This window comes from Podarcis gaigeae, assembly GCF_964106915.1.
Source record: "Podarcis gaigeae genome assembly, chromosome: 6".
Taxonomy (NCBI): domain Eukaryota; kingdom Metazoa; phylum Chordata; class Lepidosauria; order Squamata; family Lacertidae; genus Podarcis; species Podarcis gaigeae.
The window spans coordinates 16,905,484-16,927,375 of NC_139682.1; the positions used below are offsets into that span (position 1 = coordinate 16,905,484).

At 42.2% G+C, this 21,892-nt stretch overlaps 1 long non-coding RNA gene across 1 annotated transcript in view; it reads right to left on the reverse strand.

Moving 5' to 3' along the window:
* Positions 1–19,787, reverse strand: part of LOC310847282 — a 33,139-nt gene extending 13,352 nt beyond the window's left edge. Inside the window, exons 1-2 of the long non-coding RNA XR_014565759.1 lie at positions 19,725–19,787; positions 18,270–18,327 (exon numbers count right to left, since the gene is read on the reverse strand). This is a non-coding gene — a long non-coding RNA (uncharacterized lncRNA). The remainder of the gene's footprint in view (positions 1–18,269; positions 18,328–19,724) is intronic.
* Between the last annotated feature and the right edge of the window lie 2,105 nt (positions 19,788–21,892).

Consider the following 21,892-nt stretch of genomic DNA (forward strand, 5'->3'; position numbering starts at 1 on the left):
AACTGGCTGTGTACACTGTACACTTCAAATAATTTTATAACTCCCTGCTGTCTAAGCCAGCAAGCAACAGCATCAGGAGTCAAGGCAACCTTACACTAGTAGGTCAAAAATTAGAGTTTGAAAGCTTTCTGAAAAAGTTAAAGAGGCACATCTTCCTTTCCAACCTTAAAGAGGATTGCCAAACCACCTCCATCAAAACAACATCCTCAACTCCACACACATTATTCTGAAGTGGTTTAATTATTTTACTTGCAACAGCAGACAAATTTCAAATAGCTTGAAGCTGGAAAAGCACAACAACAACACCTTCCATCAGAGGATGGTAAATTAAAATTTGGGGCAGCCTAAGTTACAATGGATAAGATCTCAACTCAGCTGAAATTGATATCAAAGCCTAAAACAGAGAGTCCTGAAAAGAAGTGGTTTCTATTCTTAACTGGCACTGACTCTTTGAAATCCTTTAGTTAACAGCTTCTAAAACATAGTGGCATATTTTAGCGTAAAGGTAAAGGTACCCCTGCCCGTACGGGCCAGTCTTGACAGACTCTGGGGTTGTGCGCCCATCTCACTCAAGAGGCCAGGGGCCAGCGCTGTCCGGAGACACTTCCGGGTCACGTGGCCAGCGTGACATCGCTGCTCTGGCGAGCCAGAGCCGCACACGGAAACGCCGTTTACCTTCCCGCTGGTAAGTGGTCCCTATTTATCTACTTACACCCGGAGGTGCTTTCGAACTGCTAGGTTGGCAGGCGCTGGGACCGAGCAGCGGGAGCGCACCCCGCCGCAGGGATTCGAACCGCCGACCTTTCGATCGGCAAGTCCTAGGCGCTGAGGCTTTAACTCACAGCGCCACCTGCGTCCCCTATTTTAGCATACTTTGTTGTTAATTTTCATTTGTAATATCTTATTTCTTGAGGTTTAGAGGACATTATGTTTAGTGGTTTACTATGTTTTACAACATGGAATTTTCCTTGTATTTTATATTGAAGCTAAAGATGATGGTCTGTTTGGTTGTTAATTGTCTTATAAAACGTGGAAATTTTCAGGGGTGCATCTATTTTTTAAAATTTATGATGTTTTGACCTTTGTTAAATATGATGTTTAAATAGAAACTGTCCACATTAAAAATAATTATTAACTATGTTTATTTCCCTAACAAAAAATGCACATCTATGCAGGGGTTTTTTTCAGGAGGAACTCACCTCTCAGGTAAGTGGTATTGCCATTCTAAGAGAAAGAGGGACAGGCAAAAATACTTGCACAACTCTATCACCTAACAGAAGGGAATCTAGACAAAACATTAACCATATGATGCATACTTGGGCAGCAATATGCTCCAAATACAGTAATGCTTTTGCAATGTAAAATATGTACACATTTCAACATTTACACCACACCCTTATATAATTAAAATCATAATCAGATGGGGCTTACAAATAAAAATACAAAATTAAAAACAACCATAAAAACAACACAAAATAAGCAGCCGTAAAAATAAAAAAGCATCATGAAGGGTGTGTATTTTCTCTAAACATTAGCATAAAAGAAAACCTATAAAGTTATGGCACAATGGTACATCTCACCAGTGTTATTAAATAAGGCAAATGGAAGCTAAGTACCCACGTGCTGGAAATGCCCCTAACAGGAAGAGACTGTTGCATGGCAAGGCCCCACGCCCTACCCCCTTTCTTAGATAATGAAACACACCGTCACCAATATTTTGGGTTAATGGGATAAATAAGGCCACAACTTCAGTGGTTACAGGGGTGAGGTATTGGCTTAGGCCAGGGTCAGCAACCTTTTCCAGCCGTGGGCTGGTCCACCGTCCCTCAGACCACGTGGTAGGCCAAAGTATATTTTGGGGGGGGGAATGAATGAATTCCTCTCTCCTCCCCCCCCCCCCGTAGGCTTTGGTGGGACTTGCAGTGGAAGAAGAGGGAAGAAAGTCCTTTTGTGCAAGAGGAAAACCTTCCTCTTCCACTGACAGGACTCCTCAGGTGGATCCCACTCGATACAAGGGTTATTGAAAAGAAGAATATGATGTGAAACATCCCAATTGCAATTAATCAAGATCCATGCCAGGCATAGGCAAACTCGGCCCTCCAGATGTTTTGGGACTACAACTCCCATCATCCCTGACCACTGGTCCTGTTAGGTAGGGATGATGGGAGTTGTAATCCCAAAACAGCTGGAGGGCCGAATTTGCCTATGCCTGATCCATACCATCATGTGGGCAGGGGCTAATTTGAGATAAAAGATTCTTATCACGCTACAAGTGTTAACAGCACAATCTTTACCATGTCTAATCAGAAATTAATCGCATTCAATTCAGTGGGGCTTGTACCTAGGTAAATGGGGTTAGAATTCACCATTAAGATGGTGTTCAGGGAAGACAATATTACAGTGGTACCTTGGTTTACGAACTTAATCCATTCCAGAAGTCTGTTCTTAAACCAAAGCATTCTTAAACCAAGGAGTGCTTTTCCATAGCAGCGGGGGACTCGATTTACAAATGGAACACACTCACCAGGAAGCGAAACATGTTCTTATTCCAAGACAAAGTTCACAAACCAAAACGCCTACTTCCAGGTTTGCAGCGTTCTTAATCCAAGTTGTTCATAAACTAAGCTGTTCGTAAACCAAGGTACTACTGTACTTGGCTAAGTCGCCAAGGAAGCAGCAGCAGCCTTAAATAGCTTATCATTGCCAGGATCTGTTCTACCACTGCAGGTGTTAATGCAATCATTTAGCAATGCTAAGCAAATTAATCACTAACCTTCTATTGCAAAAGGTGTGTCTATTTAAACTCTCACTGGCTGTAATTTTTGAATCTATTGCCATTCTACTACAAGCTTACAATTTTGTCCTCCATGCATCCAAAGTGGGCTGGACTCCACAAAACCTTATGACACTGTTGAGATGTTTGTCTCTAAGGTGCCACAAGCCTGCTGTTGTTTTTTTGATAAAAGTGTAGTAAGAAAAAAAATGTGGGGATTTGTCTTAATGGCTAAACTCACACATTTTGTAAGATTAAAAGAGGCAGCAAAATGATACACTGATCACAAACTAGACGCCTCTGACAAATGCCATATGGTTTTTCAAGCAAAAATTCATAGTGATTTAAGATCTTCTATTCATAGGTTAAAGGACTTTGTGTTAAATTGTGTTATATTAGTATTGTAGATTTTTTTGGATAAGATTTGTTTATGCTCAGTATAATTTGTGTATATTTTCAATTTTTGAATTTAATTCATTAATTCAATTCAATTAATTAATTCATTAATTTAATTCATTAATTTTAAATTTAATAGGAAAGGAGAGGGGGGAAATTCCAGGATCATTAAAGACCAGTTCCACAATGGCAGGCTAAAAACATGATCAAAGACATTCTCTCTTGGGAGCAGTACAAAGATTGGAACTTTACAATCTTAAGAGCCTTTTAAAAAGTGGGCAAAATAAACACCTCCGCTTAAAATTTGTACCATGCACCATAAGAAAATGCAATGAAACAAATTAACTCTGAGCCATGTACAGTTTGGGCTGTTGGCTGGTCTAAAAAAGTACTGGAAGCAAAGATTGCCCAAAATCAATACTGACATTTCTAGCAATGATAAGATGCCACCCATTTTTTTCCTTTTTAGCTCCATAGTCATCTAAATGACAACAGCAAATCAGGGGTCATTATTAAGGGGGGATAACTTGTAGGAACCAGTTAATTTGTTTCCTTCGCCCATTTAAGAGTTACCAAATAACCCCTTTTTGCTTTCAGAATCTGTAAAGCTTGATGTTTTGTTTTTCTTTCAAAAAAAAAATAATAGCGGTCATAAGATGAAGCACAAATTTTGGCGATGCAGTAGCTGCCTTTGCTTGCACTGTTAACAAATGGAGATGCAAATACTGTCTTCCCATCTTGGCTCCTGGAGAGGCAGTTCCATTGATATGCTAATAGAGTCTTTTCTCAGATTCCTGTTACCCAAGACTGTAGAAGCTTCAGCACTGAGTATGACCCAAGCAAGATATCACTTCTATATGGAAATTAGATATTTTCCATGATTATGGATTAGGAAACGGGCGGGTGGGAGCAAAACCTTTATAAAACACTGGATTGATCAAAAGATGCTTTTGAGGTCAAGTAATAAAAAATATTTATTTATTCAGTTCTCGGTACTTGGCCAAAACGCCCCAAGCAGATAGCCATAAAAAGTACAGTGAAACTATCACATGAGACACTAATAAAATGAATGTTTTTCATGATTGTGTCAGTATTTCTGATTGAATCAATAGCTTGGAAAAGATTGTTGCAATCTTAGAACCTGGCAGCTGAGATGCAGAAAGTAAAACAGAATGTAAGAAGAATAAAAGTGAAACAGAAGTGTCTGATTTACGTAGTTGCCTTTTTAAATTTTTGTTTACACTTTTCAGCACATTTTCATGTTGTCACTGCTAATCAATACTAAACAATTCAGTTCCATTCTATTCTATTTACTCTTCCCCTCATCTTATTTAATAGGTTTGAGAGTGCAAGAACTCTTTTCAAGGCAACCAGGCTAGTTAGCTTTAAAAACAACAACTCAGCCACACAGACTAATGTCAGATTACAACAATTTACCAGATACAGTAAATAGGTGGGCAGTCTCTTGTATTACCATAATGGTCTTTGTTACTCTTTTAGCCTGCTTTAGTTTTACCACCTTAATATTGGGTGATTTATTATAATTATTTTGCAGCTAAACTGTAGGCAATCAAAGGTTAATCATACTAAAAGGAGACCCATTGAAATAAATGGATTTAAGTAATTTTAAGGCCTTTGATTTCCATGGGCCAAACTCTGGACATGACTAACTTCAGATCTCACCGTGTTTCATGTTGCAAACAAACAACTTTAAACTGCTCTGCGAATTTTATTAAAAGGTTTTATATGTGGGGTGTGTGGGTGTGGGTGTACACACACACACACATATAAGCAGAATGTCATGCGGAAATGGCTGGATTTCTTATTTGTTTTGTTTTTTGGAAGAAGGATGTCAGGGAGCTGGCTACGTACATAGGGAGGGAACGTATCACAAAATCCAATTCTTATCCTTATGGAAGCAGCCTGAGCATTACTTGCATATGTATTGATTTTTTTAATCGAAATAAAACCAAAAAATAAATAAATGTAAATATAAAAACATATTTCAACATCTTGAAATAAATGCGGAAGAAGAAACACATACATCTGGGTTTTGCTTTTCCTTCCAAAGGATGTCAGCAAGAATAAATGTCTACCACGGTGTTGTTGTTGTTTTATCGTTTTCCCAACTGCCATTTGAAAAGCGTGTAAAACAAAAATAGCACAACTACAATTCAAATTGCTAGAAATCTCAAACAAGGGGTTTTGCCTTCTCCCCCTTTTCATCTTTCTTTATCTTTTGTCTCCACTTGCACAGCAGATAAATCATAGCTACAATGAACACATAGGTTCAAGTCTAGTGGTGGCCATGCATGCAATAACATGCAATTGTTACATAAGCAGTTGATGATTTAATGAAATTATCTATAACCTGCTTTTTTTGTTGCTAATTCATGATTTTACAACAACAGCAATAACCCCACTAAGTTATATTTAAAAATACAAACGAGATTTTGTGTACATCTCTACTTGTTGTATTTTCTTTGATCTAATATGTTACTTAGAGCAAACTTCAGCAGCTGAGTGAGGAAAAATATTTGTATTTGCTCCTCAGCAAATCAGCTTCTTGCATTGTAGGAGAAAAAGATCAGCTCTCAACCCAAAAGAAAAAGGCATTCATATCATGTTTCTCTATAAATATGATCAAAGAGCTAATGAGGGACTTCCTTAGCAATATACTGCCATTGCAGGAGAGGTTGGGAGGGAGCCCCCCCCCCCCACACATGGGATGCAGCCATTATATAAGCCTGACAACCCACTAGAGGGAATACTCTCCAGGGATTGCTATGAAAAGAGAAAAGGGGATGCATTTTTAAAGTGTGTGTGTGTGTGTGTGTGTGTGTGTGTGTGTGTGTGTAATTATTTATTTTTTCAGTCCTCATCATATGGAAATCTTAATGCAGCTTAGACAAAGCCTGAAATACTGATCGGTTCTTCCTGAAAGCTATTTTTAAGCAGGATTTGCATACTGCTGTGCAACAATGCCCAAGCTTGGCAGTGACAAAAGCCGTACTTGAGTGATGCACACACAGATGCCACACAAGGGGCCCTTTTGAGATGTGTCAGCCTGGAATGCACATGCCAAAAAATGGGGTTTCACTTTTGGGGAGGAGCACTCAGCGGAAATCCAGCTTATAGAACGTTAAGCATCCCAACCCTTCTTCCCTTGGCTTTCTTTTTCTTGGGTCTCCTTAAACAAGGCAGTCTTTTTAGGCACTAGGGATGCTTAAAAGCAGTCGCCATTTATCCAATTTCCTACACTTTTCATGTAGGATTCAATTAAATTCCAGCTGTAGTTGATCAGGAGGTCTTGTGCAACAAGCCTGCTTTCCCAAAAAAGGACACAGACTTTGTGAGATAAGGAAAGTGATGGGAAGATACGCTAGATTCTAGAAAGATAACACTTGCTTTGACACAATACCTCCCACAAACGAATCGGAGTGTTCGTTCTGAGTGTTCAGAGCGTTCACTCAACAAACTGGGGATCTGGAAGTGTCCAAGATCTCACTATAAATGTACATTTAAAAAAGCAAGTAAGATGGTGTGCATATGTGAAAAAGACATGGGAAGAGCAAAGGAAGAAAAGTGTGCCCTCCTCACATGCCTATACATCAATGAAGGGTGGGGAGAGAACGGCACACTGACTTGAAATTGTTGTTTAGTCGTTTAGTCGTGTCCGACTCTTCGTGACCCCATGGAGCAGAGCACGCCAGGCACTCCTGTCTTCCACTGCCTCCTGCAGTTTGGTCAAACTCATGCTGGTAGCTTCGAGAACACTGTCCAACCATCTCGTCCTCTGTCGTCCCCTTCTCCTTGTGCCCTCCATCTTTCCCAACATCAGGGTCTTTTCCTGGGAGTCTTCTCTTCTCATGAGGTGGCCAAAGTACTGGAGCCTCAACTTCAGGATCTGTCCTTCCAGTGAGCACTCAGGGCTGATTTCCTTCAGAATGGAGAGGTTTGATCTTCTTGCAGTCCATGGGACTCTCAAGAGTCTCCTCCAGCACCATAATTCAAAAGCATTAATTCTTCGGGGATCAGCTTTCACTTCCATACATCACTACTGGGAAAACCATAGCTTTAACTATACGGACTTTTGTTGGCAAGGTGATGTCTCAATTTTTAAGACTTGAAATACCAAATAATAATTCTGTTCCAACAACACATTGCCAAAAATAGTTTATAAATCTGAGCTCCTCCAGGTATTGTTCTGTACGTTCCTGTACATCATCCCACTTACACTGCCACTTAGAATCACATACCGTAATTTTAGAGTTAGAAAAGGCCCCAAGGATCATCTAGTCCAACCCTCTGCAATTCAGAAATGTTTTGCTGGAAGTATGGCTTGAACCCATGACCCTGAGATTAAGAGCCTCATATTCTACCAACTGAGCTATCCCTCATAGGAGTGACTTACTTCTTCAGTATCGCTTGCTAGCTCCCACGTTTAGCCTTTTCGCACATCTGCAGAGACTATCAATGCAGAATCCCTTATACTTCTGGGTCAAGATGTGAAACTATAAGGTGGGGTAAAGGGGGAAAAAACCCTCACTCATCACTTCTAGATGATCTCTTTATTGAGCATTCATTGCATTGACTATGGCCCTGCCCTCCCTGCACTGACATTTCATAGTTAAATCTCTTGCCACAGCAAGAGAGGGTGCAGAAGCCCGATATTTGGCTTCAGCATCCTGCTGCATGTCTGAACAACACACTGGGACAGTGTGTCTCATGACATAATATCAGGAATATAGGGAATGTGTCTCATGACATAAAATCAGGAGAGTCCATGGCAAATAGAGGAAGCTGGAGTATCTACTGCATTCATTACGATTAATGGCACAGGAGCACAGACAGTTAAAAACAACAACACGTGCTAGCCCTAGAAGTACAGTAATTAAAAGTTTTAAAGCATTAGGTGTTCAAGAAGGATCTGTCAATTTAAAACAGGGAGAGCAACCTGACTTGAAAGTGAACGACGAACAGAATTGTCAGTTCCACTGATTGTCGCTGCAGTTCCATGTGTCAAAATCACTGGTGACATTTGGGTGTGAAGGATCCTGCACATAAATCCCAGTCATGTATGCATTTGCTGAATTCATATCCCACCCTTCCTCACAAACAATCCCAAGGTGATGCAAATAGTAACATGTTAACATTTTAAAAAGCTTTTACATCCCACAATAATAAATCAACCCTAACCTCACCTCCTCACAAGTCCTCCCTACAACAGACCTCCTGGACAAAGAGGTAAGTTTTGTAGTAGGTGCCGTAAACTTACCAGAGTCAGCACCAGTTTTGATTGTGGGTGGAGAGCAATCCAAAGGCAGGCTAGCACCATGGAAAGACCGTTGCCTGTGTATCTGAACAATGGACATTGTCCAGGGATGGAATCGCAGAAGAACTTAAAGCCCAGGCAGGATAATACAGGGCCTTACACACTATTACTCACACCAAAGAACATTGTGTTAAGAATGTAAGAAGAATCTTGCTGGATCGGGTCAAAGGAGCACCAGGTCCAGCTTCCTGTTCTCACATTGGCCAACCAGATGCTTAAGGAATTCCCTTAAGCAGAACCTGAGTTCAACACTCTTTAAAATGTATTTTAATGTATTTTTAATCTTTGTTGGAAGCCGCCCAGAGTGGCTGGGGAAGCCCAGCCAGATGGGCGGGGTACAAATAATAAATTATTATATTATTATAAAAACAGGTATTATGTAGTAGGCTAAGCCCACTACACCAGCTGCAACTTCTGAATAGTCTTCTGCACCAGCTGCAACTTCTGAATAGTCTTCAAGGGCAGCCCCATCACAGTGCATTACAGTAATCTAACCAGGTTACGGGAGCAAGGAACCTTATGGCCTCTGTGTATATGTATTTCTGTGTACAGTATATGTATTAGTGCCTTCTTCCCCAATGAAACTGATTTGCATGCTTCCTTTTAACCTAGCAGAGGCAAAAGAAAGTATTGTACCAAATATAGCTAGTTTGGAAATGAAAAGGTTGCCACCAATACTAGTCCCACTCAGAGATAATGGACATTACTAACTTAGGTTCAATATTTCCTACTCTCAGGAGGACTAGCATTGGCTATAACCCAAAACATTTTGCATGGGTTACTTTTTGGTTTTTATGGAAGCCGCCCAGAGTGGCTGGGGAGGCCCAGCCAGATGGGCGGGGTATAAATAATAAATTATTATTATTATTATTATTATTATTATTATTATTATTATTATTATTATTATTTTAACCCAACTTGCCAATAGTGACTAGTACAAGTATTTAAAAGATTAACAGTGCATTCTTCAGCATGTTTACTTGTGCCTAGTTTAATCACTATACCACCCAGACTTGCTGTCCTTTATGAAAATTTCCAGCTGTGATATCAGTACATTCACCCTAGGGAATAGATGCCTGACTTGCTTGTTCTGTTCTGTTCTTTTCCTGTACTGAAGTTCAGGGCGATTTTTAGTGTAGTTTCTTTCTTAATGTTGACTAATGTCTTTCTTCTCTTTCCCACTTCCTCCTTTGATGGCACACGGATGTCATAGAATTGCTAAAGAAACTTCAGCCACTAAAGTATTTCTGTGTCTGTGTGCTACTTCAATAACTGTTTTGCTCACAGATTTTATCTCTCAGCTTGAATGCACATGGCCACAAGGCAACGCATTGGCCTTTTTATTTATTTTTATTTTTTAAGATGGGGGGGGGGGAGTTACTCACCCTATCCCACCCACTATGTCCTCACCCCTTCTAGTTAATGTTTGACTTGTGATCATGTGCATAACACCTGATCCCGTTTCACTTTTTAAATCAGTGAAAAACTATCCAGTTTCAAATTCACTTTCAAGTTGCATTGCCCTTCCTCTGTTCGACAAATCATGCTATTGCTTTTAAACTTTTGATTAACAGCTAGATTTGCCACCTTTTTTACTGACCCTGCTCCTGTGCTGTTAACAACAATCTAGCACACAGAAATTGATTTTGTGTAGCATTTTTCTACTTCCAGGAGAAAAGCACCCACAAAATGCTTCCTGCACCCACTTATTTATTTGGGTGTGGCTGCTGCTAAAGACACAGGAGCAGGACAAATTAAATGATATTTTTTAAAGCGTCAACCTTAAAAAAAAAAATTTAAGAGCCAACCTCCACCCCCCTTTTCACATCTTCTTTTACCCTGTGCACTTTATTTTTATATAAAGGGTCAACCTAATAAACATTGCCAGTGTGATACAACAGAGGCAGTATCTGGTGTTGTAGTCAAGAGTGCTTGTCGTGGGTGGTGAAAACCCCAGTTCGAATCCCCACTCTGCTAGGACATTTTGGACTTTGTATTCATATCATAAGGGGACGCGGGTGGCGCTGCAGGTTAAACCACAGAGCCTAGGACTTGCCACTCAGAAGGTCGGTGGTTCGAATCTCTGCGATGGGGTGAGCTCCCGTTGTTCGGTCCCTGCTCCTGCCAACCTAGCAGTTCAAAAGCACATCAAAGTGCAAGTAGATAAATAGGTACCGCTCCAGCGGGAAGGTAAATGGTGTTTCTGTGCGCTGCTCTGGTTCACCAGAAGCAACTTAGTCATGCTGGCCAAGTGACCCGGAAGCTGTACGCCGGCTCCCTCGGCCAATAAAGCGAGATGAGCGCCGCAACCCCAGAGTCGGTCACGACTGGACCTAATGGTCAGGAGTCCCTTTACCTTTTACTATTCATATCATACATAGCACACAACTTCCCTAAATAACCCTGGGAGCTGTAGCTTACCCCTCACAGAGCTACAATTCCCAGCAGTGGCGTAGCGTGGGTTGTCAGCACCCGGGCCAAGGCAAGTAATTTGTGCCCCCTAACCCGTGGATTTGCACCCCCTAACCCGTGGATTTGCGCCCCCTAACCCTAACCCCCAGATGTTGCGCCTGATGCGGCCGGCCCCCCCTGCACCCCCACGCTACGCCACTGATTCCCAGCACCCTTAAGCAAAGCAAGGAGAAAACCTGGTATGGGTGCTGAAACTGTTATGTTAGCACTAGTCAAAACTTCATTTTGGATAGTCTTAGAGCAGGCGTAGCAATTGGAGTTGTCATGGTGAGCACCTGAACTTCAGAATCTGCAGACATTTAAGGCACTTTGATACCATTTTAAACAGTCATGGCTTCCCCCAAATAATTCTGGGAGCTGTTGTTGGTTAAGGATACTGAGAGGTGTTAGGAGACCTCCAGTCCCCTCCTCACAAAGCCACAATTCCCAGAGGGGTTTAACTGCCAATCCCTCTTCCCAGGGAACTCTGGATTCAGACTAATATAACGCCTCCCTCTTCCAAAGTCTCCTGAATTACAGATATTCAGTGTTTTGCTATTCCAATTTAATCAATATTTCCACTGTACAAGATAGAATATCAGTTCTTGCCTTCCCTCAAATGTTCCCCTTTCCTCAAATGCATCCCTAAAGGGGTTGTCATCTGAGCAAGAAACATATGGAAGCCGTATACCACACCTCAAGCTGATGAAGTCACTATCCGATTATGAGAATTTAGGCTGGGAATGAAAGACACGGTTGACAGAGAATTACTCATGAAGTCTTCCCTTTTAATAAGCTGGTGTGGGATGCTGTACAGAGGCCTTGGCATCAGCCTCACTGATCATTTTTGAACGAAGGAGGCCATTTTTCCTCATCTCCTCTCTCTCCCATATCTTTTTTTTGTTGTTGTTGTAGAACGCTTTCTCTTAGGGAAAGGGTGGGGGGAGCCGATAGTTACAATATGAGATTATATGCTTCTGCTTTCATGGGTCACCTCTAGAATATGGAAACTGAAGTGTTGTTTTTTTTTTGGGGGGGGGCTAATTAGTTCCATTTTCCTCCAATGGAGAAGCGAGACCCAGCTGATAAGCTTTTCCCTGCAATGTTTCATAGCAAAATTGACAGATTGAGAAGTCCTATTTATTATCACTTTTATTTAAAGCCTTTTGACCCTGATGGTTAACCACAAAAGGCTCACAGAATGACTGACATGTGATTAGTAAAAACAAAACAGTCCCTACACCTCAGGGTTACTGTCTGAAAGGGGGGGGGGAGCTTTCACACTTTGCGGGATCTACTTCATTATTTCTTCTACTATAAGGTAACCAGATGTCCCTGTTTCCCGGGGACACGGTCCCCAGATTTACAAATCAGTCCCCATACAAAATCCATTGAAGTTGAAAAGTGTCCCCGGATTCATTGAAAAAAAAATCTGGTAACCTTATTCTACTAGGGTCCTGAGGTCCACCGACAGTGCCAGGTGCAAATAGTGGCTCAGCTGGGTTAAAGCTCATACCAATAACAAACTTAGTTGGTCTCTAAGGTGCTACTAAGGATTTTTTTTATTTTGGGTGGATGTTGTTGTTGTTGTTTCAAGTGTTCACACCTCCAGTCAATAATAAGCTATACTACCGTTAATTATTATTTCCACATTTCAAGTAATGTAATTAAGCAATAGTATCTTAAAAGAATGTGCAAAAGTAAAATAATGGTATATCAATAAAATAACTGATGCCACTAAAGAAAATCATGGGCGAAACATCAAAACACACCAAGATAACAGCATCAAAATGCAATCTTGAAAAAGAATAAACATCACCTGACAAAAAGGCCTCACATGTAGTATCACCACAATCATTCACATGACACAATCCAAGCACACAACCACCACATGCCCAGTGTCTAAGAATGAGGGGGCCGGGGACTTTTGTACACATGCCCAGTCCAGGAATTTGCAATCAGTACCATAACAAAACTCCCTACATGAACATCCCCTCCTGGTTTACCCTTCCCATCCGCCCCCACACCATTGCTTTTCAGGATGTGTGTGTGTCTGAGTAGTTTATATTCAACATTTGGGAGTCAGGTGCCGTTACCTATTTATTTCAAAACGTACCAATAGATCCTGATCTAAAAGACATGAAACAAAAGTAGAAAATGAATGGGGAGAGGAAACAAACTCAGGCACCATCCATTTTTTAAAAAGTCACACAGGGATACTTCTGGTTTGCTCTTTTTAAATGACACACAATGTACCAAGGCCAAGATCTAGTTATTGAACCATCTCATCTGCCCAGTTTTATACGCTGCCTTGTTCTTCCCTGTAGTCTCTCTCTCTCTCTCTCTCTCTCTCTCTCTCTCTCTCTCCTTAGTCCTTTCAAAGGTTATTCCTTCTGCTGGGCTGGCTCCAGGAAGATTCGGAGAGATCAGATTTCTTTGTTCTAGCCCAACAGTTCAGAGAAGTGAAGCGGCCTCCCCCATGTAGGGATGTAAATGCAATTTAGTGAGAAGTTGTAAAACAGGCCAGGCGGGTTTCAGCTTCAAGCCTGGAGAGTTTAGCTTTATTTACTTTACAGCTTTCCTCTGCTGCTGGTTATACTAGAGTGACTTCATTAAGTGAAGGTAGTTACTTAATCACGCAACCCATACTGTCAGTGTCCTTTTCAGCTTCGCGCCATCTCTTTTATTCAAAGTGCTGAGCCCGTTCCCTCCCAAACACTGATATTGCTCTGCCTGCCATTTTATATGAACAAAATGTCTCTTTGATTCCCCCAGCAGTCTATGCTTCAGATTGAAATGAGGCTGAATTGGAAGAGAACCTAGGAACAGAAGAAGCTTTCTTATATCAAGACAGACCACTGGTACATCCAGTATTGACCAATATTGTCTACACTGACTGGCAGCCACTCTCCAGGCTTTCAGGAAGGGAACATTCCCAACCTTACCTGGAAATGCTGGGGATTCAATGCAGGACCTTAATAATATTAATATTATTAATTATTATTATTATTATTATTATTATTATTATTATTATTATTATTATTATTATTTTATTTATATGCAACCCATTGACTGGGTTGCCCCAGCCACTAAAGGTAAAGGTAAAGGTACCCCTGCCCGTACGGGCCAGTCTTGACAGACTCTGGGGTTGTGCGCCCATCTCACTTAAGAGGCCAGGGGCCAGCGCTGTCCGGAGACACTTCCGGGTCACGTGGCCAGCGTGACATCACTGCTCTGGCGAGCCAGAGCCGCACACGGAAACGCCGTTTACCTTCCCGCTGGTAAGCGGTCCCTATTTATCTACTTGCACCCGGAGCTGCTTTCGAACTGCTAGGTTGGCAGGCGCTGGGACCGAGCAGCGGGAGCGCACCCCGCCGCAGGGATTCGAACCGCCGACCTTTCGATCGGCAAGTCCTAGGTGCTGAGGCTTTAACCCACAGCGCCACCTGCGTCCCTTCTGCCCCAGCCACTAGAGTGCCTCAAAAACAGATGCTCTACAATTGAGCAACATAGGGGAAAATAAAAGAGCTATCCTAATACCAGAGGTCAAGGTGAACAGTTTGTGACTTCACAGAAGTTCTTAAATGACAAGATGCAAAAAGCAAGAAGCAAATGATCTCCTTGGGATGATTAAATCAACGGTCAACTTAGATGCTTCATCCATGTTTTGGCTCGTATCTCCCTACCCTTACCCAACATGTGGTCCCAGAAGCAAATGTGGTTCTTATGATGCAAAATTATGTCTATCCCTGTTCTGGCATAGCACATACTTGGACCTTCAGTAATTAAATCACACTCTCTTTGCCATGGGCAAATCTCTCTCTGTCTCTGTCTCTCTCAGCTTAACCTACCTTGAAGGGTTATTGTGAGGCTAAACTGCTCTGATTTCCTTTGAGGAAGGGCATAATAAACAGCTAACGACTGATGCCTCATGCTCCAAATTCTTGATAGATATTTCTCAAGACTTGCCGTTTTTCCACAGTTGTACCAGTTCTACCGAGCAAAACCAGTTGCACAGAAAGCTGCAAAGTTGTGGTTCTATTTTCCAGAAAATAGGTAAAGTGGACACTTGCAAATCTGTGAACTGTTTTGTGGGGGTGTAGCCAACCTGAGCTGACCCTCTCTCTATATTTTTTTGCTTTATTTCTGGAATTTGTCTGAACTTTGCAAATGTTACCAAAAATATACAAATCAGAACAATGTGTGTGCGCTTTGCCTCGAGAAATGCAGTGACAGCCTATATTGTGTGATGATCACTGATTGACTCAGAGAGGGAATATCTCCATGGGAACAGATGCATGCCTCATTTTCAGCAGTCACAATCCACAGTCCTGCCTATAATTTGTTTACTACATGAAGTGTGGTGGAGGAACACAACAAAGGCTTTCTATACCTATTCCCTGGTATATAATCTTCTGGATTTTGAACAAACCTTAATAGTTTGTGCTTTCAACAAGCAGGGGAAAACCAGGGCTCAACAAACATTTTATTATTTATTCATTCAGTGGTGGGGTAGGGGATATTAAGCATCATTTAAAGATGATGCATTACCTTGGTGGGCAGCGTGTGGGGAAGATCGTGCCATTGTTCCAGACTTTAAAATATATGCAATTCCTAGCTACAATTCTATGCATGTTTACCAAGGAGTAAATCCCACTGAATTTGGTCATGCTACCTGTGAGTCATTATTTATAGACTTGGGCGGTGCAGGAGATGGAGGTGATCCAATCAAGATCACAGCCCAGGTTGAGAAGATCAATGCCTAAGTATTAAAACTCGGATCTTATGTAGACCAGCTGCTTATAATGTCTGTGCGGAATGTTGCTCATCAAGTACGTGAACACTGCAGCTATTGTACCCTAAGCAGGCCGACTGAACCCTAGATAATCGGCATGTAACCTTCTCTATTAATAGTGCAGACAGATATGTGAATTAGCTGAATGCCACGGACATATGCCATGCATTAACTCAAAGGACTTACAATCCTCATAACAACTCGGGTAACGATTATGCCAGTAATTATTCTTTAGAACTTGATAACATCAGAGGAGTAAAAGAACAGGGTGGGGGAGGGAGATCAATAAATGATTTGTCGAGCCGATGAATAATCAGTCACATAATAACAAGCTGTTAAGGTTGAACCTTGTGGGTTGTTTGGCCTCTAAAACGTATAGGTTTTGATATTTAACAGCTGCTGGTCTGCCCTTATTTTTCTCTATTTCAACTCAGCAACACCCTACTAAAGAAAACACAACCTGATTCATAAACCTGCCATGATTTGCATTTCAGCACAACTTGTTAAAATATCTTGCCTGGCGTTTCCTGGAACTCAGAGGATGCTGAATCGCAGTAGTTGAAGTAATATTGGTGGTAGTAATAGTAGATAATTACTGGTAGAAGTATTAGTATTGGATGTAGTTGTTCTGATCTTATTCAGAAAGTCTTTCAGCAAAACAAGATGGTGTGGACGACCCATGGTAGTCATCACCCATGAAATCCCCCCCCATGCTATATTTTTATAATTTCCATATTGTTAAGTTATTTAGACCCTTTCTTACCACGTAATATATAAGCACTGTACAGAAAACTAAAGCAACAACAGGCGGCTTAACAAATGTTACAAAAATACAGTTACATGCACAAATGCTGAATGAAAACCAATTACTGATAAATATAAACCAATATCAGTTCCTTCTCTTTCTTTCACTGTCCCTTCTCCGCCTCCTGGCTCTCACCCAAGATTCTGCCCATGGACCCTGGTTCTTACAAACTTACAGACTATCCCCAAAAGAGGAGGGTCCCTGGAAACTGCTGGCATCACCTTAGCCTCTCCCTCAATCCTCCACCCGGCACACACCCAGCTCCAGGCTACAAGTAGGTCTGGTAAGTTTCCCAGGGAGTCCCAAGGACAGCAGATAGGGCATAAGAAGCGACCGTCTACCAAGTCAGACTACTGACTCATCTAGCTCAGTACTGTGCACACTTATTGGCAGCAGGTCTCCAGGGTAGGCAGGACATTCTTCCAGTCCCTCCTGGAAGTGCCGATGGTTGAACCTGGGACCTTCTGCATCCAAAGAAGATGCTCCACCACTGAGCTATGGCCCTTCCCCTCCAATCACAGCTGTTCTACCCACTTCTCCTCCTCCAGCTGCTATTTAAATATACAGTGTTGTATTCAATTGGATTTTAGATATGCCTGAAAGATATACAGTGGTACCCCGGGTTACATACGCTTCAGGTTACATACGCTTCAGGACACAGACTTTGCTAACCCAGAAATATTACCTCGGGTTAAGAACTTTGCTTCAGGATGAGAACAGAAATTGTGCGCGGCAGCAGTGGGAGGCCCCATTAGCTAAAGTGGTGCTTCAGGTTAAGAACAGTTTCAGGTTGAGAACGGACCTCCGGAACGAATTAAGTACTTAACCCGAGGTACCACTGTACTGGAAACACTCTCTAAAAAAAACCATGTAAATGCATAATGTGGGACCCACTGCTAGTCTTCCACAGAACAGACCAACTGTAGACATGGCTAAGGTTCATTAATTTCAATGTGTTTACTCTGTATTGGATTAGGATTAGATAGAACCCTATATATTTTCCACTATATAAGACCCTATAAATACTACTACACAGTATTTGTATGATGAATACCAATAAATAATCAATTTCCTCCCCCAAAGGTGCACTCCTCCATTGTCTCCCAAGACAGACGGATGCGAATAATAGAAAATATTTGAAAATCTATCACCCAAAAGCTTATGAAAGCATTATGTGCAGATATAAATTCCTGTTTTTATTTTGTTACAACAACATGAAATCTACCCCAATGCCAGCAATCTCCTGATTCTCACTCCTTTGGATATAGAATTTAGGTGCCCAGGTGTGTCATACATGAACTTCACACGTGTGAAGAACAATCCTGGCTATCTATCCTTGCCCCTCCAACGCCCTCAAAACTAAGTTGTACAGAGTTGTCCCCACTCTCAGCAAAGCTGCAAGAAAACATTGAGCTAACCCCAGTTGGCTAAGCTTTTGGCTGAACTCTCTTTAGGACAAATGAGGAATATGCTGCTTATTTTGCAAAACAACAGGAGCTATTTTATCTTTCTTGGATAAGCCTTCATTTCCCCCCACCTCCAAAGGAAAGAAGAAGTTATTCTTGTACAGTACAATGTATGACTCAACTTCTGGCCTTTTTGGAAAGAAAGCGACATTACAACACTGGAAGAGGAAAGAAATGTTCAGATTCAGAGAACTCAAGCCCTGGAAGCAGAGCAAAGGTCGGAAGTAAAGCTGGAAAAGTGGCCAAACCTGTTTGGAAGGGTGTTAAGCAGCCTGACAGTCAGTCAGTAGCACAGAACAAAGTGACCTGGAATACCAAAAATACAGAAAATGAAAATCAATAAAAGATTGCATGCTGGAGGTGGGGTGGGGACACCAAAAAAGCCCTCTAAATCCCCAGCAACATTACCATGTAGTTTTATTTGAAAGTTATGTGCAAATACTAAAATTTTGGAACTTTCTTTTGAAGCTTTGTGTGAGCATGCCTTTTCTTTCGAAGAGTGTGTACCTTATTCGTCCTTAATCATGTTGGAGGGTATTTTTAGGGCTAAAACTGAAGGCATTACAATTCGACCTGACAAGCGGGGCTTGCAACAAAATGTTGCAGCATGGACTGCTCCAATTGGGTGTCTTATTCAGCCAGCCATGCCCTCCACCAGGACACTTCATTCCATTCCACCTTCATTCCATTCCTTGTCTGTGAGCTATCTGGTTCTGGATACCTAACCATCTACACTCACCCCTGAATTTCAGAATTAGAAGGAATTTTTGCTGCAGATCTGTATGTTGTAATAGCAAAACGAATGAAACTCTCCTCTGACCACAAATCACCTCCCTATACTCTTTCATCTCCAAACTTTTTCCTCCTAGAAATTCATTGACTTCTGACAATTGAGTGAATGAATATGTCAAAGAGAGATGGGGTGGGAGGTTCTGCATCCCTCCTCTTCTTTTTACTTGCTTACAGGAAATCTTCTGGATGCTCCAAATCCTGCACCTACTTGGTGAGTATATAGCAGGGGTCAGAAAACTTTTTCAGGAGGGGGCCGGTCAACTGTCCCTCAGACCTTGCGGAGGGCCGGACCCCCACTCTCCTGAAATGACCCCCCCACCGCCACCACTCACGCAGAAGTCTGCAGGGCGCAGAGTCCATGCCACTGGCCTGGGCAGTGGAGGCAGCCTCCCCACCACCGCTGCTTCCTCCCGCTCGGCTCTTGGCCATGCACGGCTGCCTCAGCGGGAAGAGGTGTCGCCCAAAGGTGTCCATGGCTTCGGATTGGCTGCAGGAGCTTCCTGCAGCCAATTCGAAGCCGCACTAACATCGCAGAAGTCACGACACCGCACCGGTTTAGCACGGGGACTGACTGAGCAGGCAGCAGGGTCCACAGGCCAGATTTATGAGCCCAGATTTATATGCCGCATCTGGCCCCCGGGCCGTGGTTTGCCCACCCCTGGTATGCAGTGTAGGTGGTAGGGTCTTCTTGATTATAGCACCTTGGCTCCCTCAGACAATTCATGATGATTAGATTTTAACCAGCCTTACAAAAGTTGGCTAAAACTCTTATGTATACATATGCTTTTGCTGGGTGTGTTGTTGTTGTTGTTGCTGCTGCTGCTTCTCTCTCTCTCTCTCTCTCTCTCTCTCTCTCTCTCTCTCTCACACACACACACACACACACACACACACACATATTACTGTTTCACCATTCTTCTGTGCTACTTTGGGTGTGTTTGGGACTGTCTGTCTCCTCCAAGGGTCTTCTGCTGGTTTCCTCACTGCGAGAAGCAAAGTTACAGGGAACCAGGAAGAGCGCCCTCCCTGTGGAAAACCCTGCCTTCAGATGTCAAGGAGATAAAGAATTACACAACTTTTAGAAGACAGCTGAAGGCAGCCCTGTATCAGAACTTGATGCTTTTATTATGTTTTTAGATATGCTGTAAGTCACCCAGAGTGGCTGGGGAAGCCCAGCCAGATGGGTGAGGTATATATCAATAATAATAATAATAATAATAATAATAATAATAATAATAATCATATAGCTATATAGAGAGAGATCAGTTGGTTAGAGCATTGCGCTGATAATACCAAGGTCGCAGGTTCGATGCTCATATGAGACAGCTGCATATTCCTGCATTGCAGGGGGTTGGACTAGATGATCCTCAGGGTCCCTTCCAGCTCTATGATTCTGTCACCCAGAGCAGCACAGTAAATTTTGCCACCTGAACTACAGTCACCCTTTGGCTTACATCTTCTTTATCTTCTGCCAGCAGCAATGTTCTCCACCTCTTCCCTCCCAGTCTTACGTATGAAGGACTAGAGATTCTGCTCTCAGCCATACCTAAAATTAAGAAGAGGTTAGTGGTTGAAAGATGTATAAAACTGATCTTAGTAATCCTGAACGGTCTTATTGCATTTAATGTGTTTGTTTTTATTGTAAGATGCTTTGAGTTTATTTTGTAAAAGGAAAGCTGCTATGCATTGTTCAGCTGCTCAAGCTGAATGGGGAGGGTCTGTACTTCAAAAACGTTTCTGGGGAGCTGCAGCAAGCGGAGGCTGTTGCTGTGACGCTCTCCTTGTGGCCTTTTCTAGAAGCATCTCCTAGGCCACTGTGGGAAACAGGCTTTTATCATTAGTTCATATTGACCTTTAGTCGGATCCAATGGTGCTCTTCTTATGCAACCATTTGTAAACCACTCTGAACTGCTTGGGAGAAGAGTGGGCTATAATTATAACAAATACATACTCTTGCATTCTCCTAGGCATCTGGAACGGCTGCATCAAGGGACAGACAATTGCTCAGAAGCCAAGCATATTTTAATGCTGGGTTGGGTAGAAGTAGGTAGATCCGATGCTATGATTGCTGGCTATAAGGCAAGACTTTTTGCTACCCAATTGCTTTATAACAATGACAATGAAGACCAGCACTAGCACTATGTTTGTTCTGCCATGGCAAACATTCACCAATGTAGGTTTCTAGGCATGTGTTCACATGGCAAAAGCATGTGCTCGTCACATAGCCTGTATCACTTTTTTAACTTGACAATAAAAAGATACTTTGATGACTGGCAATAAGATTATCCAATCTGAAGAGGAAATGGGTTGCTCAATTGTGGGTTTTTGTTTTGTTGTTTGGATCACTTACCTAAGCCCTCTGAAAATACATCACCATGTGTAATCAGGCCCATGTTTTGCAAGACATATTTTCTGCATAGACTCATTTCTCTCTGACACGTGCTGGTGAACATGGTCTGGATGAGGGTGCAATCCTAACCATGCCTACTCAGAAATCCCACTGAATTCAATGGGACTTACTCCCAGGTAAGTGAGATTCTTTACCCAGAAACCCCCTTGAACTCAATAAATTTACTTTTGAGTAGAGAGGTACAAGATTGTCTTGTTAAGAACATGGGGAAATTATGCATGTGTGTATACCTGAATCTTCTTTAAGGGAGTGAGACATACGGTAATTTGTATTTCTGAAGATTACCAGCTCTTTCCCCCTTTGAGGGAAAAAACCATAGCTCAGTGGTACAGCATCTGTATTGCATGTACAAGGTCCCAAGGTAGGGCTGAGCAAGAACTCTGCGTATAATACCAAATCACTGCTGCCAGTCAGCGTAAAGTAAAGGTAAAGGGACCCCTGACCATTAGGTTCAGTTGTGACCGACTCTGGGGTTGCAGCGCTCATCTCGCTTTATTGGCCGAGGGAGCCGGCGTACAGCCTCCGGGTCATGTGGCCAGCATGACTAGGCCGCTTCTGGCGAACCAGAGCAGCGCACGGAAACGCCGTTGCCTTTCCACCAGAGCGGTACCTATTTATCTATTTGCACTTTGATGTGCTTTCGAACTGCTAGGTTGGCAGGAGCATGGA